We start from the raw sequence: 26,942 nt of genomic DNA on the forward strand, positions 1-26,942 counted from the left end.
TGGCAAAACATAATTCTTAGATTTCATAACACTTTTTGCTTACGGGATTCTTTTAAATAATTATTTAGGATTTCAATGGTAACAGTTTTCAGCTAGCCAGCTTTTGATTAAGGTGGCATACAAAACATTTAATATAAATTAGATATACATGATTTTTTTTCCATTTACAATATACTGCCAATGATAAAAGACCTTTTGGGGGCAAGCTTCCTTCTTAGTTGTTATAGGATTAATGTTAAATTATCCCATAATTTCTCATCTTAATTCTGTTCGGAAATTCTGATATCAATCCAACAAGCTCAACTAAAACTATTTTGGAATCTAGTGGTCACAGCTGAAATGTTGGCAGCAAAAATGTCTGCCTTTATAAAAAATGTCTAGCTAAATATTGGGAAGCTGACAGAAAAGTCAAAACGTATGGAGAATGTTCAATTAAGAATTAGCAATCAACATTAATTGAATTAAATTGTCTCCTTTATTGATTTTATGTAGGGAAGACACATTTTCAAGGCCAATTATATATAATTGTTTTTCATTATTATAAACGAACGTTCATATTATTTATTTGGAGTGTCTTTTCTATTTTCTCTAAGAGTATTAATGAATTATTGAGTAGCATCAGAAAGGAAAGTCGTCCTGGGAAACAAACCCCCATATAAAATAGTGTCAGGTAGCTCAGCACTCAGGATCTGATTTAGAAAATCCAAAACTGCCTCTAGAAAGGCTTTTTTTTAGAAGGGAGAAAATGGCATCATTTTCCATTTGTAAATGTTCCATGTCCGCTTCTTCATCAGATGATCTTCTTTAATGAGGGAAAGACAGGGTAGGTGCAATACTTTTGGAATGGTAGCGGCAGGAGCTTTTCGTTGTCTATGCACCCAAACAGGAGTTGACCTCCGCTCTTTTCCACTGTGGTGTTTCCATTTTTATTTTAAATTTGCCCATTTTGAAACATGTTGATGAACAGCCACCTTGGCATTCTCCATAAAGAGGGAAAGGGGCTTAGAACATGAACGGTGGTCTTACATTTCATGCTCCAACTCTCAACAACTTGTCCCCTGCTAGGATCTTTGCATCTCAAATTGACTAGGGAGTGAAACTAGAAAATTAAGCGGCAAGAAGCGTAGGGGCTCCTCTCTCCTTGGCAAGTATCCTCAGAAGAAAGTGTGTGACGCACATCTCTTGCAGAATTCCAAAACCGTGTATGCACATTAAACAAAAATTTAAAATACCAAAAGCAGCAGGAAGAAAGTTATTAGAAGGAAATCTCTAGCAAGAGAAGGCTTAGTCATTTCCTTTCTTCCTGCCTCTGTTCAGATCCAAATCGTTACCTTTTAAAGGTTTTTCACAAGGTCGGAGCTACTGCGGTCCAGACTAGAGATTTGCATAACATCTCACGTCTGGAATAAACTGAATCAGAGGACCAGCGGGCGATTTAAAAGGCAGTTTTCTCTGCTGTTTTTCAGTTCAGATCCACACCAAAGTTCTTACCTCCGTATCAGGGGACGGAGGAAACGAAGGGCCGTACACTTTTTTCCATGCAATGTATTTTGGGGTTTGTTTCATTTCGGGGATAGAAAAAGTAAGGAGCAGGAATTGGATGAAGTTCTCTCTCCAACCAGTTTTCCTCCATTTCATTTGTCTCTTTTGTGATATTTTTTTTCAATTACATAAAAAAGTCAGAAGAAAATGACCCGGAACATATGGCTTGCTCTTTAGATAAGCAGCGATCTCAGAAAACATAAGTCCATAAAAAGCCCTGGTGGGATCCGGTCAACAATCAGTCTAGCCCAGCGTGCTGTGTCACATGTTGCAATCCAGATGAACACAAAGAAGCACAGGAAGGGAGTAGCTGTCCTCCAGTGTTCTTTGTGGTATTTATTTATTTATTTATTTATTTATTTATTTATTTATTTATTTATTTAAGGACTCAGGGCGGTGAACAGGGCAGTGCATATTAAAAGACAAAATACAAAAATTAAAAAAGATTAAACAAAATGCCCACGAATAAGTTAAAACACATTAAAAAAGTAGGTTAATGGCATGACTAGCAAGGTAAAAGAGCGTATTTGTTCTTTTGTTTTCCATTTCCTTAATAATTGCAGGTCTTTTCAGGGGTTATGTACCACGTTTTCAGTGACCTACCAGTCCTGATTCTGGGACCCCTTTCTTCATCTGTGCAGGTCAATTGTATTAATATATGTGTATGTGGCAATAATTTGGGAGGCGGATTAACACACTTCTCTTGATACTTGCTTGGACTAAATTCCATTTGCTACTTTGACAGCTATTAACCCAGTTAGAGAGATATTTTTGGAGTCTCAGAATCCCCCTTTGATTTTATCACCCTGAACTGTTTTATATGAAGAGAAAATCTAGCCTGTTCGCAGCTCACTGCTGATTCCTAATTTGTTTCTACACAAACTAAAAAGTAAGTTAAGTTTATTGAATTTATATACCGCCCTTTTCCCATAGGACTCAGGAAGGAACCCAACTCTAATTCTAGATGAATTCCACTTGGAACTTTTTCCTACTTTGATAGTTATCTATTTAATGCTACTCAATGCTTTCAGTAAACAGTACATAAAAACTCCTGTCCCCCCTATCTTGAATGTGTTCAGAAGCCCTTATAAGAGGCTTTGTCAAAGTTGAACCATATACTTATTCAGTGCTTTTTTTGTAAAAGAAAAAGGTGCCGGAACTCACACATGTCATACAACCCACCTTGCCTACCCTACAAGGTTCCATCCAAAAAAGGTGCCGGAACTCCGTTCTGAGCGTTCTATGAGGAAAAAAGCCCTGTACTTATTATATAATGCCATTCTTGTTGATTTCATCCTCCTCTCCATCTCAAAAAATCTAGAAGGAGATTCAGCGCATTCTTTAAAAGCGTTTCCTTTCCAAATTCAAGTTCGGGGGAAAAAAAAGACTACTGCAGATTTCCAGAGAAGAGCCAGAAGAATTATTAAAGCACTGAACTCCAAAGTTGAAAAAACGTTTGCAGGTGAGTAAGCAGCAGTGTCCCGGTATCCATTTTTTACACAATACTTTCGTATTGTACAAAAATACGATACATTTTTCTGGCAACTGCAGCCTTTCACTGTGTTTTTACTGAGTAACGAGAATTCACAATGGGAAAGTTTAAATAACTGACAGGGAAGGTGGCAGATGATTGCTCATCAGCCAAAGAAGCCACAGAAGTAAACAGTAATCAGATCAAGAACTGAGCATTTATGATACATATAACAAAGAATTGGAAGAAAAAAAATATATATGTCAAGTTGTTCTGGCAACCTTTTCCTCTCAAAACCTGAATTTTGTTGATAAAAGAAATTTAAAAGTAATGCCACATACTTTGGCCTTACTGGCAGCATTTTCACAAGTTGCTTACCCATTGCTTATACAACCAAGCATTCACGTGGAACCATAAACTACCCATGTGAGCTGGATCTGCATAATACACTAAATAAAAATGTAGTTGCTTTATTTGCAATTAAGAGTATCATGCAAACATAGCATTCATTCATTCATCTCTATTGCTGATAGAACCATCAGCCTTAAATAATGAAAATTTTTAATGAGGAATTGATGCCAAAAAGGTTGGCTGTATGTTTACATAAACAGTCTATTATCATAGCTTCTTCAGCATAAGAATCTTTCTCTCCACACATTCCAAAGAATGCATTCAAAACATAATAAAATACTATAAAACGGCAAATTAGGAAAATGGCATGATTCCTACCGTAACTTTGCTTTCTGCAGGAGCGGAAAACTTCGCTTCCATAGGGGCAGCAAGAAAGAGAGACACACGTCAATGAAGTGTGATTGCCAAACCAGCCCAGGCTTAGAATATCCCAAAATATTATGGAATGCAACATATATGTACATAAACCTCAAAACAATCTGTAATGCTATATGCAGGGAACATTATTAGACCAGCAATGCATATAAATATAGCAAGAGAAGGCTCGGATGCAATATGTAAAACCCCAAACATCTATTCATATAAGAGTACATATCTGAAAAATAGAATCTGATAGCTATGCTAATTTCCGAGAAAGCAAAACAAAGAAGCCGATGGTCCAAAAGGCATGGGTTGAAAGAAGGGGAAGTTTGAAAGTCATGTCCTTAAGAATTTAATGAATGCTTTAGAGAGCCTATTCAAACATACCTATAGAAGTTGGATATTCTTCCCTCCCTCACACCATTTCCACCTCTCCCACAGATTGCACTTTCCCTTTTCAGGAAAGTGTCATGCAAATAAAGTAAATACCACTCTTGAAGGGGTGCTTGCCTCCACATTATTTGACTAATGGAATATTTTAGGTGCCGGCTCAGAAATAAGTTTCACTGATTCAGTGAGACTCTTTGCGAATGGGGGTAGGATAACAGCCTAAACTTATTAGGTCAAGCCAGAATTCTCCTGTAATATTTCATTTTCAAAACTGGCTAACCATACACTATGATGAAATTCAGAGAGAGAGAGAGAGAGAGAGAGAGAGAGAGAGAGAGAGAGAGAGAGAGAGAGAGAGAGAGAGAGAGAGAGAGAGAGAGAGAGAGAGAGAGAGAGAGAGAGAGAGAGAGAGAAGCAACCTCTGTATTTTATCCCCAACAACTAATAATGTAAATTGCACTGATTCTGATGACGTGGCTTCTATTTTTAGTTATCATAGCTAATAACCAGCGCTCTCTCTCTCTCTCTTCAAAACTGTCTAACCTAAAAGTGGGAAATCTTTGGCCCTCCGGACAAATTTTGGGGAGTAGTAATGTATCTACAGAATTACACATGTCAACTTTGTCTAGAAGTTGGATATGGAAGCTAATGTCACTCTGCGTAGAAATAAAAAGCAATCATTTTGCTCATAACACACACACACGGTCCAATTTCTATAGTGTGGAATACCTTTATTAAGACTCAGATTCTGGAGAATTCAAAGACTTACTATTTTATTACAATTGGAGTGGTCCTATTAGACCAATGTTTTTCTAATTGTGATCCGTGAAACACTTGGGTCCTGCTGAAGCTAAACAGATATTTCTATTTGTCCTAGATAAATTTGCATGCTGAAGCATCACTTTATCATGCCACAAACTAACACATAGTTAAAAAGGATTTACTGAATTAATTCAATTAATTAACCCATGGATTAACCAATGGATTTATACACACATACTAAACTACAAAGCAATTACCTTTGGACTGGGGTGAAAATGGGTGTGACTTCTTTTGCAAACACAACCAATGCGGATTGCTAAGGGAAGATATTTCAGAGCCTTAAAACCCACCTAGACTCTTCCTAGCCAATCTCTTCCATTAAGAAACACAGGTATTAAGAAGAAGAGAGGCCTTGACTTGTAATGGCGGTGCAGTAAATACAAGTGACATGTTACATTGTGTCTGCACAGACATGTAAAGGTGCAAAACTGCATCTGGCCCCTGGCCACCCATCTGTTTTCCTCATCCACCCCAAAAGGGACCGAAGGGCAGAAGTAATGCAACGCACCATGCGTGAAGCGTCCAAAACGCCGTGAGTGACCGCTTTTCTGCAAAGGAAAAAGAAGAAACAGTGGCATTACCTCAGGATGGGCAAATTGAGCTGAAGAGACAAACTGGAAGTGAGGTGACACAGGAAGGTTCACCCCCCAAAATAGCCCATTCCCAATGAGAGCCAAATTCAAGTATAAGGGCAACCTCAGAGAAAGATCAAACAGAGTCAGTTCTGCTTCTATATTACTTCTATATCACTATATCACTTCAGGGTCCCTTCCACATAACAAGTGGAGCTGCTCTCTAGGCCCTGGATGAAGCCTTCTTAGACCTCTTTTTGCTACCATCTTGATGCGCTCTGGCCAGCCTTGAGCAGCTGAGAGCTTGCCTCGGTGGACTTCCCAAGACTCAGCAGACTCATCCCAAACTCAGGAAGCGTGACTTTCCCCCAAAGTCCCCCAAAGTCTTTCTAGGCACCATAACAGACATTCTGCACACAACATCAGGCTTCCCCTGGTAAGAATCGCTGCTCCTTCCAATCGCCAGGAAGTTCTCCAAGGGATCTCCATGCAGGAAGCAAGAATGCCAGGCTTCCTTTGGAAAAGAATTTCAGCCCTGGCTAGCAACTCCATGGGACTGCTCAAAGGACAAACCATTGGTACTTTCCATCAGGAAAAGGGCAGATTTTGTAATGCAGGAATAGTGATGGAACAGCATGTATGTGGTTGTAAACACATATTCATATGCACACACGCAGAGCAGCTCAGGCACAAAGCCACCCACTCCCCAGCTTTCCTGCTGTTCCATCTTCAGCAAATCTGCTCACTAACTTGATTTTCCTATGATACTAATGTTGAACTGAAATACTCCAAGCAATGGTGAATACAATAAAAGTGACAGCATCAGTCGGTGAGACGTGAGAGATAGGATACTGATGTCACAGAGAAAGGAACATCCACCTTGCACCCATTATACAGTGTCTAGTTTCCTCTCTTTTGCATTGGAGTCCATTGGATTCGAAATTGTAGGAGAGCTGTCTATGGTGACAAAAAAATAAATAAATCAGGAGTTCAGTAGATGTCCGACTAGCATATTTTATTACAAGGCATAAGCTCACAAAAGCTCTGTTCATCAGCAAAAGTATAACCAAGCTCCTGATTTATTGGATTAGAAAATCTCCAATTCATGAAACTCCAACCCTAAGAACGAACTACTCCCAGGATGCAGATGGAATGTCTGATCAGCTCCCCTTGGATCTGTATTCTGGTCAAGCCAGTTTGCCCCCATTGTGACTGGTGCTGGCTGACAGCCCATGTGCCACGCCAGGAAGATATATGAACAGACAAGCTCTGGTGTCGATGGATAATTCCTCCATCAAGAAATGAAAATGCAATCAACAGCCATTAACAGATATCTGGCTAGCATCCCCATGAGTCAGGCACATGGCAGGAAGCACAGTCTGGCTTCAAAATTATATACAAGTGATGCTGCTGGCAATTCAAATACTGGAACATTAGAAAATGAGGCATCTGGGCAGTAAACGTAAATCCATTCCATGGGAAACAGTTGCCCCCAAAATTAAGGCGGCTATCTTCATATTCCAGGGAACCTGCTCAACTAAGGCAATACTAAAATGAAATAAAGCAGGGGAAAAACTGGCTTGATGGGTGAATAAAGAAAGGTGTCATCATCACCAAAGACAGAAGTGCTTGAGACACATGTAGGCGGGGTCTTCGCTGACCTTGCTTAGTGTGAAAATTCCCAGGATTCTGAACCCTGGACATATCTACCAGCAGTGACCACATCCCTTTCTTCGGAAAGTGACAATGACCTCAAATAATATAGTTTGCTCTTTTACCTAGTAGTCGGGATCAATCCCTTTTCTGCATGATGGTTTGGGGATGCCATCAATCTCAGCATTTCTTGAGATTAGCAGCACCTCAGCCCCGTCTGGCTATAGTATAGACCAGGGGTCTTCAAACTTGGCCCTTTTATGACTTGTGGACTTCAACTCAATGAGGACCCAGATTGTTGGGGGCAATTAAGCTGACTTTGTAATAATGCCGCTTGGGGTGTGTGTGAAAGCCCTAATAAGCAGGCATATACATAGAATGAAGGCTACTGCTAAGCTTGTAAGCCGCCCTGAGTCTTCGGAGAAGGGCGGGATATAAATGGGATTAAAATAAATAAATAAAATAAAACTCCCAGAATTCCTCAACCAGGCATGCTGGCTGAGGAATTCTGGGATTTGAAGTGCTCAAGTCATAAAAGGGCCAAGTTTGAAGACCCCTGGTATAGACGGTTTCTGTTCCTGGATCACCCTTCTCAAACTCCAGGCACATCGGGTAAAAAGATCTACTCATTTTAGGATGTCTAACGGCCAAACAGGCGCTTTGGGGGAAACTCATAAGACCAGCGTTTCCCAACCTTAGGAACTTGAAGATGCGTGGACTTCAACTCCCAGAATTCCCCAGCCAGCTATGCTGGCTGGGGAATTCTGGGAGTTGAAGTCCACGCATCTTCAAGTTCCTAAGGTTGGGAAACGCGGCATAAGACCAAGGCAAACGGCCACTCCCGGCGCCCTGGCATCCCCAGCGCCCCTCTGAAGAGCAGGAGCAGCCAAGGAGCTCGGAAAGGGCAGGAGAACAAGAGGTGAACTAAACTGAAGGCCAAGGGGGCGGGGGTGGGCATGTCCCCACGGCGCCTGGTTTGCCTGTTCGATTCCCACCTCAGGAGCAACAGGGAGCGACCCCTCCGCCCGGCTCGGAGGCCCCGAGTGACGTCCACGCCCCGAGAAGCCGCGCTCCCGCCAGGTGCTGACGCACGGGACCCGATGACGCAGGTGCTCAGCCTCCGTAACCCCCGGGCTTTGGGCCGGGAGCGGGACGGCCTGCCCTGCCTCCTCCGCTTTGGGCATCTGAGGTGAAGAGCCGGGTCCCCTCTCCAGGCTCCGGCTTCCTTCCATGCTCTCCAGACCCAGATCCAACCCCCACCCCGCCCGCCTAGCAGCTGGGCCAGTGGCGCTTCTGGCGGACGGGCAGAGTGCTACAGCCCCCTCCCTGACACAAACACACACACACACACACACACACACACACACACGCACACGGGCGCATGTTGTGGCGAACCCCACTCATCAGCGAGGCAGCGGAGAAGCAAGCCCGGCAGGGAAAGCGGCGAGCATCGCACCTTGGGAACCGGCCCAGCGGATCCACCTTGAGCCTGGCTCGGGCTCCGTTGCTTCCCCTCCCCGGGACGGGCACCTCCTATGACCTCCGTCTAAAATCCCCGGGGATGCCCCGGTGACCCGCCCGCCCCCCTTCTCCCCCGGGGTGGGCTTCGTTACCTGGAGACGTTTCTTCACCCAGATCTTCTTCATCTCCCCCAACTCGCGCGTCCCGGGCGGCTCCCGCCCCAAGATCAGCGCGATGCGACCGCCACGCGGTTAACGGGCCCGGAGCAGCAGGCGGGTGGCTGGAGCAAGAGGCGCATCCTTCGCACGAGCGGCGGACCCCGGCTCGGTCCTTTGCCTCCCACGGACCCGGGCGCGGAAGGACCAGCCAGCCCGGAGCCTCGCCCGCCGAGACAATGACAGCGCAGGCGGAGAGGTGGGGTGCCGAGGAGAAGGAGGGGCCGGAGGGAGGGCTTGGAAGGAGGAGCCGGGGTGGAGAGGTTAGAAGGGGTGATGGCTGCCTCTCCCCCCGCCGGCAAGGTACCCCTTCGGAGCCATTCGCCCTCTACTCCCCTTCCTGGAAGGCGAGAGTGGGAAGAAAGCGGTCTCGTGACACCTGCGCAAGGAAACACCCGGAGATCCAGCAGGCAGCACCACCTTGTCCTGCGCCTGCCTTTTCCAAAGCTCACCTGGGAAAGCAGGACCTTAATAAAGGCATCTCCGGATCCGGAGGCAATATAGCCCTTCCCTGAATACTTTGGACGAAGAGGAGGGGAAACTGTTTAGAAGCATCTCACAGACCCTGTTAACAATTGTTAGGAAACAGCAGTTCTCTGAAGGGATCTGCGGGTGGCCTTGGGAAAGGGAAGGAGGGAGGGGAAGCTGTGGTTCAGCCCTGGGAAAATAAAAAGGATGAGAAAGAGACTTGGTAGTAGGAGATCCAGGGGACTTTTTGGACAGAATCGCTTGTTCCTTTCTTGCCCACCAAAAAGTGTCTGTCCACAAACATCCTTGAAGACATTCTACGTGATACAGCTGTCCTATATTCGCGTAATTGAGTAATATTAGTTTGTAGAACCTGCACCTGCAAATTTATCTGCTATTGGGAAAAACGTTTTGGTTTGAGATTTTATTGATAGTAGCAGGCAAAAAGAGAACAGGAAAAAAAGTCTGGACGGACTTTCAAAGTTTGGTTATTTTATCTGATTATAATAAAAAACATTTTCATTGAAGAAAGCCACCAACGTAAGTTAATAGTGCAGACATGCCCAGAACATTGGGATTAAGTAAAGTCCTCCTGGCAGTATAGTCAGATGAAGACGACTTTGGGGTAATCCGCCTTCCCTTTTCTTCCATGAAAAGAAAACAGCTTATGCAGACTTCTTCTTGTGCAAGAAACTTAGTTTGCACTGCACACTCTTGTAAGGTATCTTAGCTAGAGTGAACATCCTCAAAATAACTTTTATCCCCAAAGTAATTTTTAACTAGAAAGTAACAAGCTAAGTCAGTTGCTCACATATGAAAAGCCACTCAAGAAGGTATACGCCATGGTTCCTGCCTTCAGACTAAAACAGCATTATCATAACCAAATATAGTATAAATGAGATGCTGATGACGAATAATTGAAGTGAAAAACTAATATAAAACAGATCCAGAAAAGAATATATGAGTCAGGAATGTTATATAAGTACAGAAAAAGGACCTATCTTTGTGGGAGAGAGAAACTGAGGAGTGACTCGTATAAATTCATATAAGACATAAATATATTTGCTTAACTTTGGATAGGAGTTCCTCATGCGCTTATACCAGCCTCCCAGAGGGTAAAAGGAATTTACCATTTTACAAAGTACATGAAGTGTTCTTATTTTAAATCAATCCAGGATCTGGCCACTTGACTTAAGCCAGCTCTAATGTGAACTACCATCCAAGTTACCGTCTAAGCTAAGGACAAAGTCAGTTATCTGCTTCATTGCTTTCTTTCTGTCACAGGTATTTCTTATACACTGTACTATTATAAATCTTGACTCTCTTTACTACATATGTAAATATTCTCGCAGCCACCCTCATGCGTATTCACTTAAAAATTACAATAAGTCCTTTGGAGTTAAACCGTCTTCATTCCTAATTAAGTATATCAATGATTGAGGTGCCTACAATTAAGAAGAGAATAATCTGCCAGTGGTTCATTATTTAACATGATTGTGTTATTATAATCATGACAGAAAGAGCCAATAATTGGGGTTTCTGTCTCAGGTGCCAAAATAACATAGCTGGCATTCAGTGAAGGGAGCATAGGACGCCATTTGCTGCTAGGCCTTGCAAAATATTATGGGCTGGTTTTCATAAGCTTGTTCATGCTAAGAGCCACAGTATTGCTTACATGGAATGTTATTGAGGATAAATGATCAGCAGCTCTTCCTCGGTTATACTTTTATGAAGGAACATAGACATCAAGCCAAATTGGGCATCTTGGAATCCTCCTGAAATACTGATCTCAACTACCATACAGTATTTTCCAACCATCTTGCTGGATATGATTGCTGTTTATCATTCAAACCAGATTGGCAAAGGTAAAGATCATGCATATACTAGTGATGCTGGCGAATGGTGCATTGTAATTTATTCAGAGGTCCCAAAGTTGTTTTTTTTTCCCCAAAAGGCAACTGGACTTCCTTTCTTCTTTTCTTTCTTTGAAAACATTTCATTTCTCATCCAAGAAGCTTCTTCAGTTCAACTTCAAGTGAAGCGTTTTCAAAGAAAGAAAAGAAAAAAATGAAGTCAAGTTGCCTTTTGGAAAAAAAGCACCTTTGGGATAACCATGAGTGGGATGATTTAAAATCTCCATAGATAATTTATTCAGAGGTCCAAACCAGGTGACGATCTGAAGAGGACTCTAGATGTCAATGTTTCTTCTTAGAAAAGACACCAATATGTCGGAATGGGCTTTATAAAGAACCAGAAGAGGCTCCAGTTAAAGGGAAGTTTTATGATTTTGTGCATGAATGCAGTGAAACTCTAAATCTTCCATAAGTTACTACATCCACTCAGTGCTGATGACATCATCACCGTTATCTCTCTGCCATCACTGAATTTTCTGAGATGATGGAGATAACAGCAATGACCTGGTCATTTTGGGAAAAATGTAATGGATTGTAGTGCTTCTAGAATGGGTCGTAGTGATCCCAAAGATGCCTTTTCAAAAGGCAACTGGAATTTCTTGGTTTTTCCTTGAAGACGTTTCGCTTCTCATCTTGAGAAGAATGCCCAGTTGTCTTTTGAAAAAGCACCTTTGGGACAACCATGACCTGAATGATTGAGAATCTCCATAAACATTTGAGATGTGGTGGGTTTTTCATTCTCAATAGCCTTGATGGTGTCCACGGTTCATTCATTTTATTTGGAGTCTGCTACTTCATACAAGATGGACATTATCTAAAATCATAGCATGGCTTATTTTTTAAGTTAAAGTGACACCTGAAAGCAGCCATTTTAGTCTGTAAATTATTCATTTCTTAATTTAATGTGTGAACCTAATCAGCTTATCCAACAAAATATGGTTGAGCACAAAGTATGTATCCAGTCACAGACTTCACAATAAGATTGCAACAAATAGAAATATGGTCACGCACACAGATACACACATATACTATCCATATCTGTATTATACACACACACACACATCATATGTGAGTCATCTCTAAAGGGAAAATCAGGAAGTGTCAGATTGTACAGATTACATACATTGGATATGAGAGAAGTCCCCCCCCCTGCACAAGTGATCTTCTTGATTATTATTGTTTTATTTCAGGATAACCCCATTCCAGGCTGATTGTTAAAGTGGGCACTGTTTTGATGTTAGAAATATTTTAAATGGGAGAAATAATGACAAACAGAATCAGGCACGTCAGCTGACTATGGTCTTGTTTACAGAAAACTTCTCAAAGTCGCTCACTTCACAGTCCATCACTTTTCGTAACAGCATAACAAATTGACTTGATAAGAAAAAATGTATCCATGCAGGCTGAAAAGCTTTCAGAGGCACTTCCACAAGACATTTTTATAGGGTCCCCAGAGAAATGTGGGTTAGACAAAACTGCCATCGGTCGAGTGCTCAGCTGGCTGAAAACAGCACTTCTCGAGCCTGTGTTAAGAGGATAATGGCAATCAATATTTATCGTCCTAATTGTTTCTCCTCATAATACTCCGTGCTCATTCAAGCAACACATCAGATTCAAGCAACATCACCCCTTTCTTGTATTACTCAGCATTCATGAACAAAAAAAGAGGTATATTCTCATTAGGCATTTTTTTTTCTCAGACCAAAACTCCCTGCGGTCAAGCTCAATTCCTAGTGACTGCAGAGACATGTTGTTTTCTTGACTACAGTGTGGGTTTTCTTGTTTCTTCTGATTTTTTTTTTACTTCTTCCCCATCTAGCCCACGGTGCTAGGGTGTTGTAATGGTCTGATAAATAAAATAACAATAACACTGTTCTGTACCAGCCTGCTACCGGCCCTGCAGAAAAGGCAGGGACAACCCCTTTTACAAGAAGGCAAGAGGCTGGAATTACGCCTGCCAAATTTATTGCTACAAAAACAAATAGAACAAGACACAAACCAAGAAACAGGAGCTTTTCAAGCGGTTGCCTTCAGCAAACCAGCCCTCCCACGCATTCCCCCTTAAATACAGTTCAGGGCGTGGCTTCTCTCTGCCTCCTTCCGAGGAGCCCCATTGCCTTCCTCTGTCTACTCCTGATTGACTGCCTCCTGTGTCGGGCGTCCTTGAACAGGGCCAGCTGTGGGTCATCTTCATCCACGCTGTCAGGCTCACACAGCTGGGTCTGCGTCATGACCAGATGAGAGGGGCCTGGCTGGGGGCTCTCATCAAGCTGTCCAATCCCCTCAGCAAGCTCTTCAACACCCCCCTCCTCCTCCTCTGAGTCGTCCGACCCAACTGCCGAACCCACAGGCTGACCCTGAATCACAACAAACACATTTTGCTAACTTAACTAGGTAGTTGTAGAAGAAACAGTTTATAGTCTTTTTGGTGCCAGACTTCCATGGGAATTCACTTACCTGTTTAATCTTTATTAAGTGAATTCCCATGGATTTTTTAAATCCATTTTTAACAGATAGTCCTTGTTTAGTGACTGTCTTGTTTAGCAACCATTTGCAGTTACGACTGATGAAAAAGTAACTTTCTGACCAATCCTTGCATTTACAACCTTTGCAAATCTGTAAAACTGAACTAAGGTCATAAGCACAGTCGCAGTTTCACTTAGCAACCACTTTACTTAACAACTGAATTGCCAGTCCCAATTGTGGTTGCTAAACAAGGAGTATCTGTATTTAGCTATCAAATATTTCTCAGTTACAGAATACAATATAATTACACAGTATAATTATCCATGGTACACTTAAAAACAGCATTAACATCAACTCCTCCACCAATGGAAACCATAAAGAAATAACAAACAAAACATATAAGAAGTAAAAGATGGCGCAGTACTTAACTTATAAGAATGCCCTCCAAAATAACTCTATTTTCTAGAAGGCCACTTGTAATGGGATATGCGAATAACCTTGGGAGACAGGAGAGGTTTTGATTTCCTGCCTGGACTACCTCAAAGAGCTGATATCACTAGAAACAGCTCTAGCCTGATCCCTATGGAGAGGTATTCCAAAACATTGACCGTGCCACAGAGCAACATTTGTACACTATGTTTGTACTATGGCTGGATAAAAGCCCAGGCTGGGGAATTCTGACTGGGGAATTCTATGCTGGCTGGGGAATTCTGGGACTTGAAGTCCACAAGTCTTAAAGTTGCCAGGTTTGGAGAGCCCTGACTTAGCCTTTCCTCCAATGAAGCAGCAGAGCCATCTTTTCTCCTCTGGAGAAGGTTTTGGGTGGGATGCCAGAGAAGCAGTGCTGAGAAGACGATGGGAAGAACCACTGGCATTGGATGTAGCCAATTATTTATGTATTTTTGTCCCTTGAATTTGCACATGTATTTGCATGTGTGCAATCTGGAGACAAAGTGTACCTATCTGAGGAAGGGACTGATTTGATAAATTACCATAGGATCAGCTCACAAAGTTCCTTGTCCTAGTAGAAATATTAGTTAAAGTAACACACCTAGGATGGTAGTAATAATCAAGAACTGCTGCTATAAAGGATCCTAAGCTTTGGAGAGAATTTTAGATAAGTAGCTCTTTTTATTCCATGCCACCAACATAGTTCCATAGTTCTCCCCATATTCTCTGCTCATATCCAGCTAGGGATAACTGTTCATACCTCAGGGAGTAGGTGTTGATCCATGAATGCTGATGCTATTTTAAAAGCAGGTTTGGTCTTTGGGTACTAAAAACCAGTGAGGGGTAGTGATTATGATTTCAATAGTGCCAGGGAGACTTAGACTGAAGTCCACCCACATGCCAAGTCCATCCAAATGACAAGAAATAGTCATTATTTCTTGGCTTAACTTATCTCACACAGCAAGAACTGGAAGAAGGAGTGTAACGCATGCTACCTTGAGGCTTTGGAGAAAATGAGGGGTAGAGATTTAATCAATCAATCGTATTGTTTAAGCAACACCTAACTTTTTTTTCAAAATACGGACCATTATTTATTGGGGAGAAAACATGAATTAAGGACTTGAGGAATATGATTCTCCTGTATTCAGGGAAACTGGCTCATTTTTCTCTAAATTAACAGCAGTTTTAAGGGATTTCAAATAGAAGGAACTTCTAGTATGTTCAAATATGAGCCTTCCGTACTATGATTTCAAGACTCATTGGGGCTGCAGTTTCAACTTATGGTAGAGCCAGCATGAGGCGGATTTCTTTATTATATGTTCTTGAGAAAATGCTCAACCTATCGGGGGGTTATTTTTTCTATCTGGCTCTTGTGAGAAGGATCTATCAGGCAGCAACTATGAAGCCCTAAGAAACCACTAGCTGCAAGTGCAAACCACCAGTCCTCTTTGACCCTCTGGATTCTTGTTCACTCACCTAATAACAAGACTTATTCAAGATGGGCTTCCTTATGGTGCATCCTTATTAGGATTTCATTACCTTTGGGGCCCATCCCAGAGAGGGGTAAAAGTTTCACTACTAAAAAAAAAACCCACCACAATATAATAGGGGAGCTACATTTATGGTATGGCATTGGAGGAGATGGCTTCTACATAGTCTCTACTTTCTTTTATAGGTATAATATAAATTACATGGGAGCCAGAGTTTGGCACTTTGAACGTATCTCTCTCAATGTACCTAAGTGACTTCAGGCAACAGCATTTCCTATCATGCTATCTTTCAGGTTTCCATCAATTCTCCCTTAGCTTTACATGTATTTAAAGCCAAGAGAGGATTGACCAAACATGAAAGGTTTCAGTTTCTCATTCCAAATTTCATGCATCATTTGAGATTCATTCTTGCCTCATTGTCAAGGTTTGGGGTGACATCATCAAACTGCCCTTCAAAAACCAACTACCGTGGCAAGCTCTACTAATGCAGAAGAGTACTGAAAAGATTGCTGTTTACCATCACTAGCCTTCTGCGGGATGTTCTGTACCTCTCAGCTAACTTTTGCCCTTTTTTCCCATGGAGAAAGAAATACATTTTGAGACGATGCACTGGGCTGCAGTTTATTTTCTAGGAGTGTCTATGATACAAATCTTAAGGGAACAATAACCAGGGAGACTGCTAACTGGGGTCACGCTAGAATCACAGAGCAAGAGGTTACCAGCACAAACTTATTCAGGTGGTTACAATATAAATTACATTCTGTTCATATTCTGAAATGCCCTGCCTGGCTTCCACTGATTTGTAAAGGAGCTACAGTTCATGTCTCATCCTGGATATGGGAAGACACAGAGCAAAACTGACACTGTGGGCTGGCCCTCTGTTATCAGCATGCTGGCTTCTCATTTAATTTATTTAAAATCATGATAATGTTTAAACCATTAGTCAAGTGGGCAAGGAGCTTTGTTGATGCCACATTCTTTGCAGACACGCCGGTGCCAGCAGTAACAATCCACGATGATGCCAAAATAATAAAACAGACAATGACATCATTATACAAATGTTGCAATTATATTATGACTCAGATATCTAAGTCATGGCATTTGTAAATGTCATTACACATACGTTGTCCTTTGCCCCCTCACCCTGAATGCCCATAATTGGTGCCTATAACACAAGAAACATGCGTTGTTTCACATAAAATTCTATTCTCTTTTTTTGTGTCACTAATGCCAGATTACAGGTGGACCATTTTAAAATACACTACATGTATTTTAACATATTTATATGTTAAAATATGTTTAACATGTTTATACTACATGTTTATATGAAGATAAACTGAATAATAGGTGTGTTTCTTCATCACAGTGGAAGTAATGGGGGGGGGGAAACGCACGATGCATCAGCATTTGTCAAGAGACGAAGCTAGAAACAGCTTGTTGTCCTGCTGCTGCTTTTACATGACCGAAGGCATAAATGTGCCACATAAAGTCGTTTACTTTTGCTTCTGGCAGAAGGTCCTGAAATAGCTACATCTAAGACAGGAGTTCTCCCAAGCACTCTATCTCTATCCCATACCTGCTGCTGTATTTACTGGCTGCCATGCAACAATCAAAATCATTGTTGGGCCAAAAGAAACCTAAAACAAAACTGGCCAATCCTAATCCCAACGTAGCTCCCTTGGCGATGAACTTTTAGAGGCATTGCACACAGAAAGCGACAATCCTGGGTTCTATGGCAGGATGAAGAACCATTTTATTCCCAGGGACCCACTCGGTTCCCTAGTCCTCATGGAAATGGTGCTTAGAATGAAAGCCACCTTCTTTCTGCTTCTTCTCTTTTCTTTCACATACCCAGGCGCTGCCTTTCCATCATCTTTTCTCATTTTTTCTCGTCAGTCTTCTCCCCCCCTCCCCCATGCACACACCCCTTTTTTTGCCTTCTTTGCTTCAGAGCTGCCAGCCCTCCCTGTTTCATTATTAGTTAAGCCACCTGCAACTGAAAGGAATTGGACTTCATCCATATCACGATGGCCACTCACCCTGCAGGCATCCCCTAGGTTTTGAGGCATGTTCTTCCAAGCCCCACCTCTATGGCCAGGGTATGAATTGGGGACCTCTGCGAACCTGGTCACATGGTGCCTCCTGGTGGTCAGTGTAGTTGATGATGATGCCACCCAAGTTTAAATAATAATAATAGAGCAATTCCCCTCCCTTCAACAGGGAATGTATTTATTTATTTATTTATTAGTTGAATTTATATACCGCCCTATTCCCGAAGGACTCAGGGCGGTTCACAGGGCAAGTTAAAAACAATACAAAAGAGAGAATAAAATTAAATTAAATTAATACAGCCCACAATTAAGATAACAAAATTAAAAATAATTAAAAATTAAAAATTAAAAATAATTAAAAATTAAAAATAATTAAAAATTGAAAATTGAAAATAATTTAATTATTTAATTATTTAATTTAATTTAATTTAATTTAATTTAATTTAATTTAATTATTTAATTTAATTTAATTTAATTTAATTTAATTTAATTTAATTTAATTTAATTTAATTTAATTTAATTTAATTTAATTTATATAACTTAAAATCCCTCAGTCCAGGCCAGACAATTCAAACAACCAAGTTTTTAAATCTCAGTGAAACGAGCGAAGGTCGGGGGCAGTCCGAAGCTCCATCAGCAGTTCGTTCCAAAGGGCGGGCACACTCACAGAGAACGCCCTCCCCCTGGGAAGTATGGAAGTCGAGTAAAATTCCCATACATGGGACCATGATGTAATGTAATATCAATACTTATCCTTTCTGAGAACTTAAGACAGTGTTTCTCAGGCTTGGCAACTTGAAGGTGTGTGGATTTCATCTCCCAGAATTGCCGAACCAGCCCTGCTTGAAGATTTGTACATTTCAACTCCCAGAATTGCCCAGTTGCCAAATTTGAGAAACATTGATTAAACTGTTGTAAGCGGCAGCTCCAATACCTTCAGAGGTAATTCAGACTAATTCACAGAGCACCACAAGCAATCAAACAAACATCCTTCTCCTTACAACTTTCAATCATGCCCACTTCAATCTGATTTTCTTTTCATCTTTGGAACAATGATATTAATTTTAAGTGTGCAATTAAGTGCTCTGCCTATATTACATTATGCCAGTGGGAGTACTAATTCAGATCTAACTGCTTTAAAGACCATTCCCACTGCTGAGTTAAAGTGCTAACTACCCATCCTTGAGTTGGCAGAAAGCCCTACTGGCATGAAATTTGCTTCTCCTACCCTGCAGTTACTACATCTTTTCTGAGACATCGCCAAAAGATGCTGTTCTGATTTTGCACTTGCAACATATGACAACCAGAGCAATTTGTTCACTTGTCTGGCTTGGCTGTCCTCTTCTTCTGCACTTCACCAACTGGAAGGGAAAACCTGACAATCAGAGCACTGCAGAAACAATGGGCAGAGTTTGACTACTAACTGATAGGAACATTATAATGCATATTTTGCATTGCCCTTCTTGGAGAGTTTTATCACCCTAGAGACACCCTTACAGTTTTATTTTGCACCAGGTTAGAAAAGCAATTGATGGATTATGCTCACCCATCAAATATCACTAGCCAATGAGAAAAGCTTCCACCAATTTCTTTTCTTAATTCGAGAGTCAGTGGGGCTGAGGAACGGACACATTTCCACACATGGCTAGGCCAGTAGATTTAATCACCTTGCTTTGATAGTTGTGGATGCTCCAGAATGTAGTTTCCACCCCCCTTCCATTCAGTCATGTCCAATTCCCAGAAAATGCCTGGATAAGTCCCTCTAAAAGTTTTCGACATGGTTTTTCAGAAGTGGTTTGCCATTGGCTCCTTCCTTGGGATGAGAGAAAGTGACTGGCCCTAGGTCACTCAGCTAGCTTCATGGGCAAGGGGAACTGCAACTCATGTTCCCCAGTTTGTAGCATGATGCCTTAACCACAACACCAAACTGGCTCTACATGGCTATTCAAGAACAGCCATACATCTGTTTGAAAGTTACTGAAAAACTGGCTGATGTGAGTGAGAACTGCAAGTTGAAATGTGAAGGATCATTCAGTGGGGTGGATGAAGTGTTGCTTAGTAAATTTCAGTGGTCAAAAAATGCAGACTGCTTTAAAAAAAGAAGTGATAAAATGAATGAAGAATGAGATAGTATAATACTGACAAACCCTACGAAGGGGGTATGGTGGGCATGTGTGCATGCTCTTCCTCTGCATTTAAATGTACGGATTGGCTGTTCCCTTCCCCTTTGGTGTTGGCATGGAAATAATTCAGAATGGATTTCAACTTTGGGGAGGGGGAGAGCTTTTTCTCTGGTCAGTTTCTCTGCTTGGCTAACACACAAGCACTCAGATTTCCCAAGAGATTATTACTCCTGTTTTGCAAAGAAAGGCTACTTTTTGTTTTTCCAAAAGATGGTAAACATAGGTTTACACATAGTACTTATTTAGCAACTGTTATAGGATACACAACTGCAGTCACTAAGTGAAAAATCACATAACCCCAATGGTTTTTACAATTTTACACAGAATAACACAGATGAACTGATGGTAAAGGCACATGTGGAACTGAGAAAGAGATGCTGAAAGGTCATAAATGTAGGCATTGGTTGCAAAGTTAATTTTTCATCACTTCATAACTGCAAATAGTTGCTGTCCAAGGAAGTCACTAGGTGACGATCCCAAATAATACAAGTGTTCCATGATTATACCTGCATATACTTCCACAGGAACCAGACATTTGGCTTCTTCCTCAGCCTAAACCAAAATGTTTATTTGCCACATAACCAGAGGAGAGAAACTGTGTCCAAACCAGCCTAAAGTAGCCAACAGAAGGTAGACAGATTCCAGTCCCTAAAATGATCATCACTACCATAATTGATAGTGTTTCTTAGATCACGTCAGTGGTGGGATTCAGCCAGTTTGCACAACTTCGGTAGAACTGGTAGCTAATTTTTTGTTGCCCAGGCCCAGAATGGGCTTCCGGAAGTGGCATCCACACAGAGAACCAGTTGTTCACATATTTGAATCCCACCACTGGATTTGAGTCAGGGGAAGAAGGAAACACTACTTTTAAGCTGAATAGCTGAAGACTAATGTATGTGGCCTCTATGGTTGGCTGGGGATGAAATGAGGTGTCAGGACAGGAGGTCCTTTGAGAACAATTACTGGTGCATCTTTACGCCATAGTTAGAGGGATGCGAGAAGGAGCCTTCTGTCTATCATCTCTCAGCATTCCTATGTCCCTTATCCTATGCTTCATTTTGTCATATGCCAAGTTACATGCAAACATTCATAAATACGTACATATTCAGAGTTACAAAGGGAGCTGAGTCACAAGATAGCACTTTCAGTTAGGATTTCTTTTCTTTTTATTTTATTTACAGGAAATGAAATTCTATATTCCTCTGCTTGAGAAGCAACCCTGGGATCAGTCACATCATTCCATTGCTTGGCTATTTCATCCTTAAGAAAAATTGGTAACAACCATAGCTAAGCCAATACAGTACTGAGCTGAGTAATCTAGTGCTATCGTGCAACTCTGATAGACCATCAGCACAGCACAGGCCTTTAGAGAGATAACAGTAGAAGGAGACCCTATGAGGCTGACCAAAGAGGAGAAAATAGCCTATGAACCTGCCCTACTCTGTTCTCACCTACTCCTAGCAATAACTTCACCTGTTGTCTAACAAATGGCAAGACCCATTTGGATCTGTCAACTTAAGTAAGACAATAGTATCTGAGTATCTTCTTAGCACAGCTAAGAACCATTAAGGTTGTCTCACTCTGGGCCTGGGGATGAGGTGAAATCAAGAAAAAAAATGTTGCTAGGGAAAATCTGGGTTAGTTGCAAAGAGGAAAGATGCTGTCAACTTTTGCCTCAAACAATTGCCACAAAGCTCATAATATGGCCAGTTTGTATATTTAGCGTAATCAAATGACAAAGGATTATTTTGTGGAAGGAACAGCTAGAAGTGGTGAATTTACGCATTTGGATATTCTTCCAGTGGAAATATTCTCAGCCTGTATACTCATAATATTAACATTCAAAGGGAAAGTTTTGATTCAGTGTTTTCACTGAATTTTGCTTTTTTTAGTGTGCAGTAGTTTCCCCGACCCTTAGAAAGAATATTTAAATATATAACTACTGTACACACCTATAATAGTACCATCTGGGAAAAATATTTGCTACTTTTGTTATTCTTTTTATTATGAAGCAATTAGGACACAAAAACAAAATAAATTACAAATTGCATTTTAGTACATGAGTCCTCCATTTGATGAACATTCCAATTATGCTTCCTATTCTCTCCTAGTTGTTGATCACATTTTTAAAAAGTCTCTAATGTTTTTCTGGTTGTTCCTGCCAGCCAGGAAGGAATGACATAACATCTGTGCTATGGAACCTTCTTAGCCCCTGGCAGCTCCCCAATGCCTCTGAGTTTATGATTTTTTAAAACCATGTTCTTTTAAATAAAACATCCCCACCACCACCAAAACAGGAAACTCCCATGCTGCAAAGGAAAATGGTATCTACCTTAATTCAGAGAATACTATGGACATGCACATACCGTGCACATCCTTATAAAGGTGGGGGCAGTTGCAGTTCAGTGTTTTGTATAAAACTGTCCTCCCTTGTTTAGGGAGAAAGTCTGGGGTTAAAAGGTCACAACATCTCAGAAAAATGAGGCAGAGCAATCTCACTAATCTGCCTGGGCTAAATGGCTGGGCTGTACTCTCCACAGCAGCCATTTTTTAAACAGGCAAGCTTTCCACTCCCCACTGTGAGATACACAGTAAATGTACATGTTATAATTTTTCATTTCTGCTAAACGAATAGTCACATAGAGGCACTTAGCTAAGGTATTTTTTAGGAAAGGAGATGTAGTAAGCTGGAGGAATAGAGAGGAACTATATACACTGACTTAAAGCATATTTTTAGAATAGAGCACACTGTTGTAGAATAGCATATAGCTTATGAATAACATTATTCATTTTATATAAGGTTTATTCTTTATAAAAACTGTCTAGAGTTAGTATTTTAAAGTATAACTATGAACCAAAGTGCAACCATGTTTAACCAAAGCACGAACTCTGTTACAAATATAGCTTTTAGATGAAAAGCAGGCACTCTTATAGATAAACAAGGGAAGACATAAATCCTTTATGATTGCATTTATCCAGTTTGGGTAACAGTTCATCTTGTAGATAAAGCTACACCCTTAGTTAGCAGGATGTTACAAATCAAGGGAGGGGAGATAAGATAGGAACAAAAGGGGCTTTAGATCTAATAATTGGAGGGTTGGGTAATTGTAATGGTTGGTAGGCGATCTGAAAAGCATGTAACCAATTGAAACCTATTAACTGGGTTTCAGCTGGAAGGATCTGGCGTGATGCATGGGATAGGGTATAAAAACCGATGCAGAAATTCATTCAGTGTGGCTCTTTATTTGCATATAGAAGGGTACACCAGCTTTTGCAAAAGCTTTAATAAAACTTGTTTTGTTTTCCAACACCTTTTGAGTTGAATTTTTATTCCTCACACCACCATGGGAGCCATTTGTGAAAGCAGCCATGACACATTTGTAACATTCCTAATAAGTCTTCTGACTTAAAAGGTGTTCTAGTTTCTCTCTTAAAGGAGCCTTGCCCCTCACTTTCCCCTCCCCAGCCTTTGCTTCTGCTGATGGCATTCACAATCACCAGGATGGAGAGGAAAGATGTCACTTGGTCTAACAAAGCCAAATGACAGACCCACGGCAATCCCTTTCGACTTCTGAGGTGTCTCTGGTGCTATTCTTAGAAGTGTCCAAATATTGAACTATAAGAGTTCTATCTATTAAGTTCTAACTAGAAGAGTCAGAAACTCGTTTGAGGATGAAAAAAGAAAGGCAGCAAAGAATTCTGTGCTCAGCTTCATGTTTTGTTGACGGCCTAGACTCATTCCTGACTGTAGGCATTAACATATGTTGCGATGGAGGAGGAAAAGCATTAGTGATTCTGTGTAAACATCTTGCTTCTGTTTACATTTTACATTTGCACATTGGAGTTGAAGAAATTGGGAGTCGTGTTTGGTTTACTGACCCTGAATTTCCTAAGCTGCTACCATTTCCACCATTTTGCATCTGAGTTTGAAAACGGATCAGAAGGCCTGCTTGCAAAAACCTTGCTCCTTTCCCAAGGGTTGAGTTTTCCGCCCTGTTCTCACACATCGCTTCTAAAGTGCAACAACACAGAGAATACCAAAGTTGTCATTCTTGCAAATGTTCTGTGCTTTGAGGTTATTCAAATATCCTCAGATGCCCAGAAGGGACTACCCTTTTCCAAGGCTGGAGTTTATTTTAGCACTACATATGTATCTCTGGGCAGCTGGACTATCAGGACCAGAAGCCCTAATTCGTTTCTCCTTGACAGAGAGAAAGGCATGACCTTCTTTTGCTACTCCTGACAAAAGAAGCACCAAAACTTTCTATTACATTTATTTATTTAATTAAATTTCTATACCGCCCTATTCCCGAAGGACTCAGGACATGTAGTCCTTGACTTACAACCATTCATTTACTAACCTTTAGAAGTTACCGCGGCATTGAAAAAGGTGACTTATGACTGTTTTTCTCATTTACGACCTTGGCAGCATCCCAGTAGTCACATGATCAAAATTCAGACACTTGAAAACTGACTCGTATTTTTGACGGTTGCAGTGCCCCAGGCTCACGTGATCCTCTTTTGCAACCTTCTGACAAGCAAAGTCAATGGGGAAGGCACATTCACTTAACAACCGTGTTACTAACTTAACTGCAGTGGCAAGAAATGTTGCAAAATGGGACAACATTCACCTGACGACTGTCTCACTTAGCAACAGAAATTTTGGGCTCATCTGTGGTCATAAGTTGAGGACTACCTGTATTTACGTACTTGAGGGGATGAGCATTTTCCCCATAATTGCTGAGTAGCATTTGCAAAGTGCAGTTCAAATACAGAATCTATCAGTGGCTTCTTCTGAGTGCAACCTCATTTTGCTGGCCCCAACGCTTTCAGCGCAACCCCCACAGACCTCTTTTCACGTCTCAATAATACAGATCTGAGTTTTCTCTAAAGAGGCCTAATGTTTCAGTTCCCATTTGTTTTTCTGTCATTCTGCCTCTTGATACAAGAGAGTAGGATACCATCTTACTGTGGCTACCTGCCAGGTTCTGCTAGATGTAGAGACAGATGCAAAGATATTTCTTCTCCTACGACTGAAAGTACCAAAATGGTGACAAGAACATAGTCAAGGGCAAGGAGGATAGAGGAGAGGGCAGCCAGATCTTTTCTCAGACAGGGCCCTTAGAGAAAAGCCAAGATGCCTGAAGACCCAGTACAATGTTGCAATGTAAGCTCTATATTTATTCCCCTTGTAGACCTGATACTTGCTCTCCGCCTGATGTGTAACACAAGACCTGATGGCCCTGCTAGAATCTAAAGGACTGGCACATTCCATGGCAAAAATAACCACCTAAATCCAAGTGAGAGGCTGACTGACTGGACAGCTGTACCAGGCACACTCCTCAGAGGGAAAGTGGGACCCACAAGGCCTTTGGTATCTCCTAACACCCCATCCAGAGGGCAACTCCTTACCTTTTCTGCCTATTGCTAGCCAAGCAGGAGAGGTCTCCTCAGGGACACCACCAAAAGATCTCCATTTTATCCCTTATGCTCCAGGATCATTCTAGAGAATCTTTAGTCAAACCCCATATTTGTTCATGTGAAAAAGAGGAGGAGGAGGCCTCCCAATGATGTGAATAAATGAAGTTTGAAAATGTCAGGACATTACATAAAGTATTTTATCCATGTTTTGGCCTTGAAGCACAGTCTTTTCATTAGAACTCTGAGGTTTAGCAGAAGGGCAACTGAAATGGATTGTATGGCCTACTAGATCGAAATAAGGAGGCATACTGAACCTTGTTCCCCAGTCAGTCACACACACATTGGCAGAGGAAAGGGGCTGTAAATAAAGTTTTATTAATCACTGTTTAATCTAAAATTGGTTTCTCTGTACTTGAATCATAGAATCATGGAACTGGAGAGGGTACAAAAGTCTTCTAGTCTAATCTTCTGCCTAAGGCAAAAAATCCTCATAGCATCCCAGATGAATGGCTGTCTAAGCTTTGCTTGAAAACCTCCAGTAATAAAGTCCTCATGAGTTCAGGAAGAAAGCTGTCCCACTGCTTAAGAGCATTCATGATCAGGAAGTTCCTCCTTATTTTCACTTTGGATCTACCTCTGTAAAGCTACCATGCATTGGTTCTTGTCCTCCCCTCTGGAGTTCTGGAAAATAAATTCACACTCGTTTCCTTGTGATAGTCCTTCAAAATTGAAAGACTATTATCATGTCTCCCCTTAGCCTTTTCTATTTTAGCCTAAACATACCTAGATCCTTTAATCATTCATTCTTCCTCTAGCTTCCAAGTCCTTCAGTATCTTCATAACTCTTCTCTTCACTTTTTCCAGTTCTTCAGCATCATTGTGGCAACCAGAAGTGGACATAGGATTCCAGATATAGTCTGACCAGTGCAATGCAGAGTGGAACTATCAATTATTGAGTCCACAATACTAGTGTTTAATCAAAATATAATGATGCCAGCAGTATACTTAATAGCCCAGGACAGTTCTCTGAAATACTCCATTGGATCCTCTTTCCATGCTGGACAAAGAATCATTAAGGACTACGTGTTGGGCATGATTGCTCAGCCAGCTGGAAATCCATCTACCTGTGGGTTATCAATCCCACATTGTTCCATTTTATTAAGAAAAGGACTATGGTCAACCAAATGCCTTACTGAAATCTAAATACAGCACATCCATAACATTCCTTTGGTCTATAAATCTAGTTACTCTGTTAAAAAAAATGCACTAAGATTTATTTGGCATAATGAGTTTGTAACAAGTCTATGCTGGAATCTAGTAATCACTTTGCTCCGCTTTAAGTATTTTTAAACCCACTGTTTGATTTTCTTTCCCAAGATTTTCCCAAGTATTGAAGTTAGTAGTTTTTTGGGACTATTTTTTCAAAGATTGGAACATTAGGTCTTCTCCAGTCTTCCAGCACTTTCTATGTTCTTTAGATGTTGCAGTCAATGACTCTAAGATCACATTTTCATTTTCTTTAGATCACTTTTTCCTTATACAAATAGAGACACAAAATAGGAATTATGCAATTGAGCCTTCTCTTTGTTGCTCAGCACCATCT

The 26,942-nt window shown here is 41.2% G+C and overlaps 1 protein-coding gene across 1 annotated transcript in view; it reads right to left on the reverse strand.

Moving 5' to 3' along the window:
- Positions 1 to 26,942, reverse strand: part of SPEG (striated muscle enriched protein kinase) — a 139,272-nt gene that overhangs the window by 83,042 nt on the left and 29,288 nt on the right. The gene's annotated exons all lie outside the window — the stretch shown is intronic.

This window comes from Vipera berus (assembly GCF_964194415.1).
Source record: "Vipera berus genome assembly, chromosome: 1".
Classification (NCBI taxonomy): domain Eukaryota; kingdom Metazoa; phylum Chordata; class Lepidosauria; order Squamata; family Viperidae; genus Vipera; species Vipera berus.